General features: G+C 43.3%; 1 protein-coding gene across 3 annotated transcripts in view; it reads right to left on the bottom strand.

Moving 5' to 3' along the window:
- The window catches only part of scaf8 (SR-related CTD-associated factor 8), a 216,263-nt gene that overhangs the window by 166,932 nt on the left and 33,663 nt on the right, over positions 1–15,668 (bottom strand). The gene's annotated exons all lie outside the window — the stretch shown is intronic.

The following is a 15,668-nucleotide window of genomic DNA, read 5'->3' as shown; positions in this document are numbered from 1 at the left end:
AAAGTAGCTGGTGGGAGGGATGGGGGGAGGAGGAGGAGAATTGATCTTTACCACTAGCACTGCATACACCCAGAAGTATCAGATGGTTGTATTCATTTTTATATTTTAGCTCCACTGATTTCAATGAAACTCAAACAAGAAGCAAGGACAATTAATGGCTGATGCAATGCCATCCATTGGTAGGGGTTCCCAATCTGGGATTCACGGACCCCTCAATTAATGGCAAGGGATGCACGGCATTTTAAAAAACAGTTGGGAGCCCCAGATTTAAGGCAAATACCTAAAGATGAATTTCTCCTGCTACTGTTTCTGATGGCTGACTGGTATACAACCAGAGGACATGCATTTAAAGAGACTAGTAAGAACCAGAAGTGGCTTGAGATAAATTATTTTATACTAAGCAAGCGTTTAGGATTAACAAGCTCTGCTTGACTGGGTTTTAGGAACAGATTTTACACTGGACATTGAACAATGAATTGGCTATATAATGGAAAAGAAAACTGTAGTGGGCCTATGAAAAAGCAGCTATTAATGAGCCACAAAGAACTGCTAGTGTCTTTACTTGCTTGAATGTTTAAGGAGATGCAACATGTTACTGAAGATTAACAAACTTCAACAGATGTATAGTTGAAAGCATTCTGATTGGTTGCACAACTTCAATGCACAGGAATACAAAGGATACCGAGAGTAGCGGACTTAGCCAGTTCCATCTCAGGTACAGCTCTCTCCAGCTAAAGAACATTTACAACAAGCAACGCTGTAGGAAGGTAACATCCATCACTAAGGACCCCCATGTTCCAGATCATGCTTACTGCTTCCATTAGGCAGGAAGAACCACACTAGAAGGTCCACACTTCGAGTTTCAGTTACAGATTCTTCCCCACTCTCTAAAGGTGTGGATACAATCCAATTCATTGTAGGAAATTTCCATAAATTTGTAGTAACATACCACGTTCCTGCTGCAAAAAACTAATATTCATGATATTTCCATTTCATGGATTGATATGTATGCCCTTGACAAACTTGAACTTGATATTCTTCAAAAAATTACATAAAAACTTTTCTTAGGGTCAAATGGCTCTTTCCTAAGCAATGGGAACGCAACAACAAATTCTAGCTCACAAAAAGCAGCAGAACATAGCAGAAACCTATGCTAAGTTGTTCTTGATATCTGCAAAGGCACTGTATCGCAATAAGTGAAATAAGGTAAGGGAATACAAAGCTAAATCAAGTAAAGGATTGAACAGGATAACAATTATTTCATTAAATATTGTATCATATCCAACAATTTCTCTCCCATTTTGCAAACATTGAAGATATGTACATACAAATATGCATTTGAAACACCAAGTGAGATAAATTTATGGCAGCAGTTATGTTCTGCCATGTGCACTTGAAACCCCCTTTTACTGGACATCTTTGGGAACACACTCGTCAGCCCCTCGCTACAAGCCACTGGACTCAGTAGTGACAAAACCACCTTTCTCAAATTCCATACTTCTAGGGTAGGTATGACTTGGGTCCCACTAGACCAGGAAGTTGGGACGTTCCAGCCACCTACACTCCATGCTGAGCAAATACTGTGTAAATACTGCCCACTTGCAATTATCCACTGGCAGGAAATAACAGATCGTACATTGCATACAATTATAAAGGTACATTTATGTCAACATAATCAGTTATTAAAGAAAGAAAAAATAAAAGGGCCTATTATAATTAAAACGGTCAAATCTGCACCAGGTTGGAGCTCAGAAAGCTGAATGTGTCCTTTTATTCACAGTGCCAACTCCAATTTACCGATCGCTGGTAGAACTCCATTGAATTTCACATTCCAGTTGCATCAAATCTTACGTTCTGTTCTCTTGACCTGCTCTCTCCACCTCCTGCCAAAAAGACCTTGATCCACCCCAGCTCCACTCCACCCAGCTTTCTCTCGAACCTTCATCCAATTCCACCATCCTGACTGGTTGACCCGACATTCGTAAGCAGATCACCATATCCCCCTTATCTTTAATGGTAACCCAAACACTAACAGCAGAACACACTACTCCTACAGAAAACCATTAAATGAACTATCTTACAACGTTAGCAGTAAAATCTCACTACACACTCCCCCCCACCAAAAATAGCCATATCCTCATGACTTTGACATATCTCACTAGGGGAATAGACACAACACTCTTTTCCCCCAGCGCATCACAGGTCATCCTATCTGGGGCTTTCCAGACTCTTCTTGACCTCCTTGTCCCATCTTTGGCTTCTTCAACCCCAAGCACTCCTTGGGATCTTTCCAGTCTACATGCGGATGCCTCTCCCAGTCTAATACTCTTGTTTTCTGGCAACTCAGGAGTATCCCCCGTCACTTGACTGAGCTCAGCTTCATCCCCAATTACTTGGGAGCCCAGCTTCCCTTCATTGTCTAGCATCGGTTCTGCCTGTCCATTGCTAGTCCTGCACTGCTACATCCAAGTCAGCATGGGGAGGTTCAGGAATCTCTTCATCAATTATTGGGGAGTTTGCATAAGGTAATGTATACCACACCCCATTTCTTCATCCTCTGAGTCCGTACAGCATTCAGTGGTTCAGTCCCTTTCAGGCATCTCCACTCATTGCCTTTCTGTTCTCCCACTTTGGTGCAGAGTCTTCCTACTAGATGCAGGGTCACCATACACCTCCTGCCCTTAAGGGAAAAGGTGACTCCGATGGAGAATTCTGACAGGCCAATTCTTGTCTTCTGGCTTCACTCAGAAAATTGGGACATGTAGCATCTGACTCTCCACTACACAAGGCGTAGCCACCCAGCAGTCAGCCAACTTATGCTTCCTTGGTAGTACCAAATTCCTTATTAAAACTGTCAACAGGCATCAGTTGGGAGAACCTAATCTTTTGATAATATCTCCTCTTGTTTCCTTGATTCTGCTTGGTAACAGAGACCTCTGCTAGTTCATAAACCTTTTGCAGATCCTTCCTCATGCCACACATACTTAAAGATAGGTCTTCTGTGGCAAGTCTTCCCCACTAGTCCCAAAATAGATCTACAGGCAATGTTACTTCATGCTTGAACATCAAATAGTATGGTGAGTATCCAGTAGCTTCATTCTGTGTACAGTTGTAGCAGTGGACAAAATGTCCAATGTGCTGACTTTATTTGTTCTTCCTGATATCCAGGGTTCCAAGCATGTCTAGAAATGTCTGGTTGAACCTCTCAGGTTGGGGGTGGGGTCTTCAAGTTCAAGCATGCCAAGTAACTCCATATATGAGCCTACTCTCAAAAATCCCTTCCCTGATCACTGTGTATCTGTCTTAGAAGGCCATAATGAATGAAGTACTTTTCTCATAACACTTTGGCTGTCCTCTGATCCTTTGTAGGGAAGATTTGAGCATATCTGGCGTAGTGATAACCGAGACATTCGCAGCATGGCTGGAATCAGGCTCTACGGAGAGGAAACAAAGGGGCCCCACACTCTGTAAATGGGATAAAGAAGTGACCCTTGCAGGCAGCGGAATACATTGCATTCATGACTTACAGTACTCTTCAACCTCAGGCTTCATTTGGGGCCAGTAGAATCGATCTCAGACCAATCCATAGGTCTTGTCAAACCCCAAATGACCCAAATCATCAACTGACTTCAACACAATCCTCTGATGCTTCTCAAGCAAAATCAACTGGGAATGCCGAGGCCTGTCTGGAGGAGACATGACCCTGCATAGAACCTGGTTCCTCAACTCCAGTTTGTTCCATTTTCTCATCAGTTAGTGTATGGTAGGATATTTTGTCTTTTCAACTTGGATCATATTCCCTTCTGCAACAGCTGACCAAACAGTAACAATACAAGGATCATCTCCCTGAGCTGCAGCAACTTCCCCAGGATTCAAGCAGGCCAGTGCATCCTCAATCCATGGAACAGTATACTGGTCAGGGACCATTGGTTCAGTGTCCAATAGTCAACACACATTCATACCTTCCCATGCTTCTTCTTCCTCATCATCACTATGGGTGATGCATAGGGACTCCGTGACGCAGTGATATGCCCAGCTTCCTTTTGTTTCAGTAGATATTGCCGAACATCCTCCACCTCTGCTGGTGTTAATTGTCGAGACCTTTCTCTCACTTGGTGTGCAGCGTACTGTTGGAATAATCCACATCGATCGTGCCAGTAGAGAAGGCAGCTTTGAGCTTTAATATCTTCTCCATCAGTCTCCTTTTCCAACTCTCAGGTACTGGGAGTCAAAGTTAAAAGACTTGGCTGTCAACTTTCCCAATCCAGGAGATTGTCTCTCTCCTGATTTTCTCACAGGAAAGCTGGACATTACTGTCACTGGAAAAAGATGAGTCATCAGCATCCCCAGCCTGATGGTGACCTCTTTCTCTGAGGTGTTCCTGACAACCACTGTCATCCTGTTTACATGTACACCTGACAGGTTCTGCAGTTCAGGCATCATTACCCTACAGCAGGTAAGCGTGACTCCTCTTCATGGTCTCCTGGAGCGTCCATCAGGAGGGCACTGGTATCAGGCATTCCAGGAAATTTGGAGCTTCCCATCACACTAGCTCAGGCATGGGCAAACTATGGCCCATGGGCCATATGCCGCCCGTTAAGCTTTTTAATCTGGCCTACAGAACTTGATGAAATTATATTAATAAACCTTGTTAACGTTTTTCCCCGCAATTCTGGCGTTTTCCCAATAGATGACGCACTCTATATACATTTGTGGCGACCCATTTCCTGGCACATCCGAACCGGCTCACAATTAGCCAGCGTTCCGGCGAAGGGAGATAGCCTGCGGGGATTTGCGAGCACAGAGCTTTGGAGCCTCTGCGCCACGGGGGGCAGGTTGAGGGAGGCTTAAAAGTGAGGCTGGGGATTTCGAATAAAGTTTTTTTCTTCGACTGCAGTTACCGACTCCGTGTCGTAATTTTAGCGCTGCATGTAGCACACCGCTACACATTGACCTTTGTTGAGGTGCAGCGTATTACTCCACATTTGCGCTTTACTCTTTGTTCGGCTCGACCTATTTGTGTGAACAGGCGTTCAGCGTCATGAACATCAACAAAGCCAGCCACAGATCCAAGTTAACTGACCAACACCTCAGATCCATCCTGAGAATCGCCACAACAAAACTAAATCCAGACTTTGATGCACTGGCTAAAAAGGGAGACCAACAACACTGTTCACACTGAAATTAAAAATAAGTTTCTTCGTTGTGTTAGGTAAAAAATGCATTTGAAAATATTTTTTTCAATAAGCCTTACATGTTACATGTCATTTCTGTTAAGTGATGGACATGAGTAGTGCGCAGGTGCACGTACGTTCTCAAAATAAAAAATGCGCTTCAGATCAAATAACGCGCTCCGCATACTGGCGCACTGTCACTGTTCTGTCTTTGTGCTGGTCGTTGTTGAGTTTTGGCACAGGGGACAATTGAATAAGAAGGAGCAGCACAAGTAGACCTGCATCTCCTACCATTTTTGAAATAAAGACAGGCAGGAGGAGAGTGATGATGATAATATCTTGAAGGATAACAGAATTTTCAGTGCTTTAAAATAATAACTGTTACTATTAAAAAAAAGCTGTATTTTATTCATTTAATTTTCAGTGTTTTAAAAGTCATTTCAATAAATAGCTAAATACCATGGGACTTCAAAGACAGATATTTTGTTGTAGTGCATTTGTTCATTTTCAATTGAAATTAAAGCACATGTTTTCTACATATCCCATGATATTTTATTTTCTCTTATGAGGTGTATTATCAAAACACTCCGTCCATCTGCTCCTGGTCTGGCCCCCCTGTCAAATTTTAGAACCCTCTGTGGCCCACAAGTCAAAAAGTTTGCCCACCCCTGCACTAGCTAGTCCATAACACTGATTTGTGTCCATCATCCGGCCTAAGATGAGCTTGCACTTTCTCAAAAACAGCTCTAAACACTGGGAACTCTCTCCAATTCTCTCCTTTCAGGCTCCCCGCTCCCACTGGCTTCTCACAATAGGAGTACTTGTTCCTACAAAAATGGAAGCTTCACCCTTCTCAACCAGTTCTGGACAGACCAACACTAACATATCAAAGGCTTCAGTTACTCAGTGTCACATTTTCCTCTTCACTTACTTCTCTGATCAGCTCAATAAATGAGGGAGGGGGATGCAGCCTCCTACAAGACATTTGGAGGCGTAAAGCAATATGTCACATGACTGTGTGCCCTTCGGCATTTGGTCTATCCTTAAATGATTCATATCAGCCAGCTGAATAGCCCTTTTTACGGTGCAAACAAAGCAGCTGCCTAGCCAAAAAATGTAGGCAAAAGTTTCTCCCCTTTCTCCTGGAACATATGCCTGAACCTCATCATAAGCTCCATTAAGCTTCCCATCATGTCAAAAATGCTTTCTAATGCTTGCACGTATCCCACAGAAGTGACCAATGGATTCTCTGCCTTTAAGGACCTCACCACCTCAGCACCCGGAACTTTTAGACTTTCTACCAGTCACTGCCTTTTCATATTTGAACACTGCCACTCATCCAGCAACTGAGATGTCTGCTCCGCCCAAGTCTCATATTCCTCCACCCCTTGGGGGGGGAGGGGGGCGGGCTTCAGTCTTGGGAACATTTTCAATCTACGATAAATTTGACTCTCTACCAGTGCACTTCGACATTTATCCAGCAGGCCTGTAATTGTCGATACCAAATCAGAGATTTCACCTCTTGCTGAGGACTCATTAGACCTTTGACATCAGATAACTCCTTCCTCTCACTCCGCAGAAACGAGAGCAACTTGTCTTTAATAACTCCACCTCAGCTACAAGAAACTCTTCTTCCAAATCTGAGCCCTCACCTACACTCTCTTCTCTAAAAGCATGTATGGCCCAAGGCCCCATCTCTCCAGGTGCCCAATTGTATCAGGGAGATCCATTTCCATCTTATCATTGCTAGTCAGAACTAAAACAACATCTTAGCCTGCTGTTTGCTCAAACCGCTGTTCCGTGAGCATAATTTTCTCTAATAATGGAAAAGAACTTAAAACTCTAATCAGCAATTAATCTGGGCCGTGGATATTCACCCCACTCAGAAGACAAGCATTAGTTACGGGTAATCTCTTTGAATCACACCTAAACCTACACCCCTGCAGCATCCACATTCATGTATCTTCATCACTTTCCCAGACACTAGTTTAACACAGGCTTAAACACACAAACCACTTAATCAATTCTTACAGCATTTACACAATACAGGTGGCCCCCATTTTTCAAACGTTTGCTTTACGACAACTTGCTGTTACGAAATTGACCTACATTAGTACCTGTTTTCGCTAACCAAAGAGGATTTTCACTTTTACGAAAAAAAGATTTCCGCTTTATAAGTGTATTTACCGGGAGAAAGACTACCATGACCATAAAGCCTTGTGCGGGCAGTTGTGTGCGTGTGTGTACATGCTGATTTTTCTCCAAATCGATTTTGGCTTGCTGTCTTCCTGATTTTGATAAGTGAAACTACACCGTACATACAATATTTCTACTTTATCTAGGCTGTATATTTATATCATTCCTGCTTTTACTATATGTTCATGTAATTTTAGATTTTTTTTTTATTTGGTATGATTTGGTAGGTTATTTTTTGGATCTGGGAATGCTCAAAAAATTTTCCCATATAAATTAATGGTAATTGCTTCTTCGCTTTATGACATTTCGGCTTACAAACAGTTTCATAGGAACGCTCTACCTTTGGACAGTGGGGGAAACCTGTATTCAGCAAATCAAATCTCGAACAACAGCCGCCACAATGAAACCACATTTTACTGGGTGTCTCTGGAAACACAACTTGTTAGCCCCTTGCTAATAAGCCACTGGACTCAGTGTGAGAAAACCACCTTTCTCGAACTCTGTATGTCTAGTTTTGGTATGACTTGGGTCCCACCAGACCGGGAAGTTGGGATATTTCAACTACCCAGACAACGATCAGAGCGAATACTGTTTAACTACTGCCCACTTGCAATTATCCATCAGAAAGAAGTAACAGATCATACACTGAATACAATTATAAAGGTGTGTTTATGAATGTCAACTTAATCAAACAGTTATTAAAGAGAAAAAAAATAAAAACATCCATTAGAACAATCAATGTGCACCAGCTCGGAGCTCAAATCTTCCAAAATCTGTATGTGTTCTTTTTACTCACAGTACCAACTCCTATTCGCCGATCACCAGAAGAACTTCCCAGCTTGGATTCCACTGAATTGTCATTCCAGTTGCATTGAATCCTATAGCCAGTTCTCTCCTCTCTCCATCATCTTCTCTCTAGATCTCTCATCTAAAAGACCTCAACTCACCCCGGTGTCTGTCACAAAACCTCTCTGCCCAGCTTTCTCGCGAATCTTCTCCCAATTCCACCATCCTGACTGGCTGACCTGACATTCCTAAGCTGAACATCACAACATCTTAGCTTCAAGAGTAACCCAAACAAATACACTACTTCAACAGAAAACCATTAAATGAACCAACCTATAATATCAGCAGTAAAATCTTAATCAGGGCGTAACACATAGCTGACAGGAATAGGACCCTGGCATAAACAGAGGAGGACTTGCAAATGTCCACATTAGTCCACAATGTGACTACAATTAGTCCACAATAGATGATCCACAATCATCCTTACTGCTTTCAGTGTTTTGACTGTTCTCAGGAATGGCTTTTTAATGTTTTACTATTGCTACACAGCCAATGACATCATTCCGTCAGCACATTTTTTCAGTCATGTGGCCAACGGGATAGACCATGCTTCAGGCTTTACATGCCCACCTGAGTTAAGTCAGAGGATTTCCACCAATGAGGCTGCCTCCTGTCTTGCAAGTTAAGACCTTCTCTTCACTTTCCACAACATGGATCAAATCTAATCATCTTTCTTCTTTCTCCAAATGGAATTACACTGAATTCCATCTCCTAGAACACTGTTTAAGAATCTCAACCTTTATTTCATGCTTGTCTGAAATTGCAACTGCCCACTGTCCTGAGGACCCCTTTCCTCACTTCACCATTGACAATCTGAGATTTTCTTTTAAACCTCCATGAAGATCAAATTTCCATTTTGTCTATAAAAGATGTAATGGACTCTGCTTCAACCAATCACTGAGTGATCAGCAGAAATCAATACACAGTTCAACAACTTCATTCCGCAAAGAGCTCGACAGCTTTCATACACACTTTGAAAGAGAGAATAGCATGACATCAGTGCTTATCCCTACAGCATCTGGCAAACCTGGGATCTCGGTCTTAGAGGCTAACATCCAAAAATCCTGCAAAAGGGTGAACCCTTGCAAGCATCAGCCCCCAATGGAGTACCTGGCTGGAGGATTCAAGGACGTCTTCAACCTTCCACTGCTGATGAAGGTTCCCAAAACTGCTTTTAAACAGCAGCAAAGTTCAAAGTAAATTTATTATCAAGGTACATACATGTCACTGTACACAAGGTTGAGATTTGTTTTCTTATTGGCATACTCAGTAAATGCAAGAACCATAATAGAATCAATGAAAGACTGCACACAACAGGGCAAACAAACAACCAATGTGCAAAAGACAACAACTGGCCACCACTGCCGGTAAGAAATTTGTGTGTTACCGCCATAAATATATAGGTTTCTTCTGGGTGCTCCTGTTTCCTTTCACAGTCCACAGTCCAAAGGTAGGTTAATTGGTCATTGTAAATTGTCACATAATTAGGCCATGGTTAGACTGGAGGTTGCTAGGCAGTGCAGCTTGAAGGGCCAGAAGGGCCTATTTCGCACTGTATTTCAATAAATATGAGGGAATAAATAAATAAACAATAAATATCGAGAACATGTGATGAAAAGTCCTTGAAAGTGAAACCATCAATTGTGGGAACAGGTCAATGATGCGGCAATTGAAGTTGAATAAAGTTATCCCCACTGGTTCAAGAGCTTGGTGGTCAAAGGGTAATAACTGCTCCTGAACCTAGTAGTGTGAGCCCAGAGGTTCCTGTACCACCTTCTCGACGCCAGCAATGAGAAATGAGCATGATAGATGCTGCTTTCCTCCATGTAGATATGCTCAAGGTTGAGGAGGGCTTTACCCATAATAGACTGGGCCCTGTGCAATACATTTTGTAGGGGTTTCCATTCAAGGGTATTGACGTTTCCACACCAGGTTGTGATGCAACCAGTCCATTTACTTTTCACCACACATAAAAGTTCTTCATAGTATTAGATGTCATGCTGAATCTTCAGAAACTTCTAAGGAAGTAGAGGCACTGTTATGTTTTCTTCATTATGGAACTTACATGCTAGATCCAGGACAAGTTCTCCAAAATAATAACTGAAGAATTTAAAGTGGCTAACCCTCTCCATTTAGATTCCTCAGTGAGGACTGGCTCATGAACTTCCAATTTCCTCCTCCTGTATTCAATAGTTATCTCCTTGGTTTTACAGACATTTGAGTGAGAGGTGACACCACTCAGCAAGCTTTTCAATCTCCCTCCTATACGCTGATTTGTCAACACCTTTGATTCAGCCTACGACAGTAGTGTTGTCAGCAAACTTGAATACGGCATTGGAGCTCTGCTTAGCCAGAGTCACAAGTGTAAAATGAGTAGAGCAGGGGGCTAAGCACGTGGCCTTGTAGTGCATCTACAAGGTGATTGCAAACATGTTGTTGCCAATACAAACTGATTAGGGTCTGCAAGTAAGGAAACTGAGGATCCAATTGCACAAGGAGTTACTGAGTCTAAGGTCTTGAAGCTTATTGAATTATTTATGAGGGAATGATAGTACTGAATGCCAAGCTGTAATCGATAAAGAGCATCCTGAGGTATGCACCTTTGCTCTCTAAATGTTCCTAGGGTTGAGTGAAGAACTAATGAAATGGCATGTCATTTACCTGTTGCGCCTGTAGGCAAATTAACGCAGATATGTTTCATCACCTATTTCTCAACACTTCATCACAGTGGAGTTAAGTGCTACTGGTTAACAGTCATCGATGTAAGTTACATTCTTCTTAGGCACCGATGACTGAGGCTGACTCGAAGCAGGTGGGTACCTCAGACTGCTGAAGCAAGAGGTTAAAGATATCAGTGAACACTCCAGCCAGTTGTTCAGCACAGGTCTTTAGTACTTGGTCAGGCACCCTGAACATGGTCCAGTCCACAAAGCAATTCTGTAGCCTCCTGCGGCCTTCTCATTGTTGTCCTAATCTCTGCAGCCTTGAGTTTTAGCCTCTACCTGTATGCAAATAGGAGAAGGACAGCCAAGTGATCAGATTTCCCAAAATGTGCCCTGGGCTTGGAACAGTAAGCACTCTTTATTGTAGTATAGCAGGGGTCCAGTGTTTTGGGACCTCTGGTGCTACAGGTTATATGCCAATGGTAATTGGGCAGAGATTTCTTAAAACAGGCTTTGCTGAAGTCCCGACTATAACTTGAAATGATCTGGGGTTTTTCTGTTCCTTTTTTGGCGAAAGCAGCATGCAGTATCTCAAGCGCCTGAATACAGTCAGGCGATGGTGGTATACAAGCTGCGGTCAGGATCACAGAGAACTCTCTTGGTAAATAGAACAATTGACACTTGATTGTTAGGTGTTCAAGGTCAAGGGAATACGAGTATATTGACGGACCACAGAGTTTATCATAAAACATATATCCCCACCTTTTACTTTTCCAAGTCAGGAGTTCAGTCTATCCCGTGTAACAGGAAGCCTGATCACCTGATCTACAATGCTGGGAGTAAGCCACGTCTCGGTAAAACACAGAACACAACTTCTCATTTCCCTTTTGATACTGCAAACTTGCCCTCAGGTCCTCAAACTTGTTCTCCAGTGACTGCACATTTGTTAACAAGATGCTGGGCAATGGGTCTCATTCCTCTGTGTTTCAGCCTAGCAAGGTGTCCAGTGCCCAAGAAGAGCGGGGCAAGTTGCCTCAATGACCATCACCCAATACCACTCACATCTACCATAATGAAGTGCAAGAGGTTGGTTATTGCAAGAGCTCCTGTCTGAGCAAGGAGCAGGACCTGCTGCAATCTGCCTGCAAAAGACACAATCGCACTGGTTCTCCATTCTACAGCACCTAGGCACCCACAAGACATATCGGACTACTGTCTATCAATTATTGCTCCGCATTCAACACCATTCCCTCAGTACTAATAACTAAGCTTCAAATCTTGGGCTACTATACCAGAGTCATTGACTTTATTGGGAAACTAGTCAGTTTAGATTGATGAAACACCTCTTCACTATCAACACAGGTACACCTCAAAGATATGTGCACAACCTACTGCTCTACTCTCATAACTGTGTGGAAAGGCACAACTCAAACAGCATCTGTAAATTTGCCAATGACACCACTGTTATTGGTAGAATGAGGTGGCTTACAGGAGCAAGACAGATTGAGTGGTTGAGTGGCATCACAACAACAATGCAAGGAATTTCAGGAAGCAGATGTTGGAAGAACATACACTAGACCTCATTGACGGGTCAGCAGTGGAAAGGATAAGCAGCTTCAAGTTCCTGTGTGTGAACAGCTCCAAAGATCTAGCCTGTGCCCAACACATCAATACAATCAAGAAAAAGACTTGCCAAAGGCTCTGCTTCATTAGGAAGTTGAGATTTCAGAGCTGCATGCTCAGCCTGCTGCTGTTCACAATGCTAACACACAACAGTACTGCTAGATTCTGCTCTGACAACATGGTGGTTGGCCTTATCAACAGTAATGAGCTGGCATACAGAGAGGAGGTAGAACAGCTTGTGGACTGGTGTGACACAACTTGAATCTCAATGTGGATAAGACTAAAGAGGTGATTGTAGACTTCAGGAGAGTGCAGGCTGACCACTCCCTACTGCACATTAATGGCTTCTCCACACAGAGTCAAGAGTGCAAGCTTGTTGGAGTGCACATCATAGGTGATTTCACTTGGTCCCTCAACACCACCTCTTTAGTCAAGAAAGCACAGTAGTGCCCCCACTTCCTGAGGAAACTGAGGCAAGCAAGGCCTGCTATCCCCATTCTCCCAGAACACCACTGAGTGTCCAAATCAGCTGTACCATTACCTAGCACGGAAATAGGACTCATTTGACCACGACCTTGCAAGAGATTGTGAGGACTGCTGAAAGATTCATCGGAAGTCTCTCTCCATTCCAACCCCCTCCCATCCACTTTGTATACCAGAAGTGCTGCGTTCCCAGAGCCCTCAGCATTATCAATTACCTCTCCCATTCATCCCGTATGTTTGGCTACATACCATTAGACAGTACAAGAACAAGGACTGGATAACAGCTTCTTCCCCCAAGTTGAGACTTCTGAACACCCTGCTGCCCCCCAGTTCACATTATTTAGGACGGGGGTCGGCAACCTGCGGCTCCCGAGCCATTTGTGGCTCTTTCACCTCTGTGCTGCGGCTCCCTGTGGCTTTGGGAAATAAATGGTCAGTATTTAATTAAAATGTATTTTATGTTAGTTTGTTAGCTTTTGAAATGTAATTCTAAATTTGAAGATTATGGTGATCTTGTACAATGTAAGTGTGGCGACACATTTTCTGACACATCCGAAACGGCTCTCAATTAGCCAGCATTCCGGCTAAGGGAGATTGCCTACGGGGGTTTGTGAGTACGTGTCTTTTGCAGCATCTGCGTCCATGGGGGCTGGGTTGAGGGAGGCTTAGAAGCAAGGCTGTTTAGTTCGAATAAAGTTATTCGACTGCAGTTTACTGACTGCCTGAACACACCGCTGCAACGTGTTTTTATCGCTATTAATATACGTCACCACTGCCAATACCTGACACCCGCCAGTGCGCGATTTCTTTAATTTTTCGATCCAAGGTAAGCCAACTATGGAGAATTCTAAAAAAAGAAAAGTGACTGAAGAAAACAGAACGTTTAATGATACGTGGACAGATTCATTTGCTTTCACTGTTGACGAGACTGGTTTACCGGTATGCTTAATATGCAATGAGAAACTAGCAAACAACAAAAAGTCAAATGTCGCAAGGCATTTCCAGAGTAAACACGCAGCCTTTGCTCAAAAATATCCGGATGGAGATGAGAGAAAAAAAGCCGTTTCGGAACTGATGCGGAAGGTTGATCTGAGCAAAAATCATTTCCAGAAATGGATGAAGTCAAGAAAATCAACGACATACGCCAGTTATATTGCCGCTCAGGAAATAGTCAGGCACGGGAAGCAGTTTACAGATGGTGAATATATAAAAGAATCTTTCATTAAGATTTCAGAACATCTATTCACGGACTTTAAAAACAAGAGTGAAATTGTGCAGAAAATCAGGGATATGCCCCTCTCTGCAAAGACTGTCAAAGACAGAACCATAAAAATGGCAGAAGACATCACAAGACAGCAAATTAAAGACATCAATTCAGCTGTGGCCTACTCGATTGCCTGTGACGAGTCTAAAGACAAAGGCGATATTGAACAAATAGCGTTGTTCTGCCGGTATGTAAACTCTGCCGGGCCACAGGAAGAACTGATTGAGTTGATACCTCTAAAAGACCAAACACGGGGGGAGGACATCTGTGAGGCTGTCTTGAATTGTTTAAGAGCCAAAGGAATAAAGACCACCCATCTGGTGTCAGTAGCTACTGATGGGGCTCCGAATATGACGGGAACGCACAAGGGATTTGTGGCTTTACTGCAGAAGTCGCTGGACAGAAAGCTGCTGACTTTTCACTGCATCTTGCACCAAGAGGCACTGTGCGCTCAAACATTTCCTCCGGAATGCACAGAAGTAATGGATGTTGTCATTCAGATTGTCAATAAAATAATGGCAAAAAGTTTAAATCACCGTCAATTCCGTTTGTTACTGGACGAGATGGAAAGCGCATATTCTGATCTCCTGCTGCACAACAAAGTCCGGTGGCTGTCCAAAGGGGAGGTGCTGAAACGCTTTGTCGCGTGTCTGGAAGAAGTGAAAACTTTCCTGGGCAGCAAAGGGCTCAACTTTCCTGAGCTGGAACAGCCAGGGTGGCTGGAAAAGCTACACTTCATGGTAGACATGACAGCGCACCTGAACACGCTGAACACAGCTCTTCAGGGGAAAGGACGCACAGCCCTGCACATGTTGGAGGATGTCTTGGCATTCGAGCGCAAGTTGACAGTGCTTGCCAGAGATTTACAGAAAGGCACTTTGTCTCACTTCCCCAATTTGAGAGAGTTCAAACAAGGTCACGACATGATAATTTCGGAGTATTTACATTCTGCAATCATCGCAATGCAAACATCGTTTGGGAAACGCTTCTGTGAGTTCAGAGAGGAAAAAAACACATTATCCTTCCCGGTCACTCCCTTAAGCATCGATCCTTCCCTACTGAATACGACTGCATTGGCAGGTGTGAGTCAACCTGATCTTGAGATGGAACTGGCCGACATAGCCGACAAAGACATATGGGTGTCCAAGTTTAGACGCTTGACAGCAGACCTTGAAGATGTTGCCCGTCAGAAGGCCGTTCTTGCTCAGAATCACAAATGGAGTGATATTGAAAACCTTCCAAATCCGGACCAACTTGTGTTTGAAACATGGAATGCTGTGCCCGACATTTATGTAAACATGAAAAAGTATGCGCTTGGAGTCCTGTCGATCTTTGGATCCACATATGTATGTGAGCAGGTGTTCTCCAACATGAACTTTATTAAAAACAAACATCGCGCACGCCTCACAGATGACAGCT

This window comes from Hypanus sabinus, chromosome 12 (genome assembly GCF_030144855.1).
Source record: "Hypanus sabinus isolate sHypSab1 chromosome 12, sHypSab1.hap1, whole genome shotgun sequence".
Classification (NCBI taxonomy): Eukaryota; Metazoa; Chordata; class Chondrichthyes; order Myliobatiformes; family Dasyatidae; genus Hypanus; species Hypanus sabinus.
This window is presented reverse-complemented; position numbering and strand designations above follow the sequence as displayed.